The sequence below is a fragment of the Panthera uncia genome, chromosome X, assembly GCF_023721935.1.
Source record: "Panthera uncia isolate 11264 chromosome X, Puncia_PCG_1.0, whole genome shotgun sequence".
Taxonomy (NCBI): domain Eukaryota; kingdom Metazoa; phylum Chordata; class Mammalia; order Carnivora; family Felidae; genus Panthera; species Panthera uncia.
In genome coordinates this window covers 93,832,342-93,832,685 of record NC_064817.1, presented here as the reverse complement: position 1 = coordinate 93,832,685, position 344 = coordinate 93,832,342, and positions in this window count along the sequence as shown.

Genomic DNA, 344 nt, shown 5'->3' with positions numbered 1-344 from the left:
CGCGAGCCGCCCGGCCGCCGCGGCCCGCGGGGCTTCTCGGCATCCCGGCAGCGGCTGGGGTGAAGAGGCTCTAGGGCGCCCCCTCCCCGGCGGGCTGAGCTCGGCTCTCGGCCAAGACCTCCGGGAGCGCGAGCCTTGAGCCCCGGGGCGCTGGCTCCCCGCCCCCTTCCTTCGCCTCTCCCTCTTATCTCCTCGGGAGTCTCCCTGCACTTTGTCCCCGAGCCGCCGTTGTCCCGCCCCTAGCACTCACGGAGGCGGCCGGGGACTCGGGCTCCCTTGCCTTGCCCTTCGTACGGCCTTGGCCCTCCCCGCGGAGCCCGGAGCGGCCCGGGATTCCCGCAGAG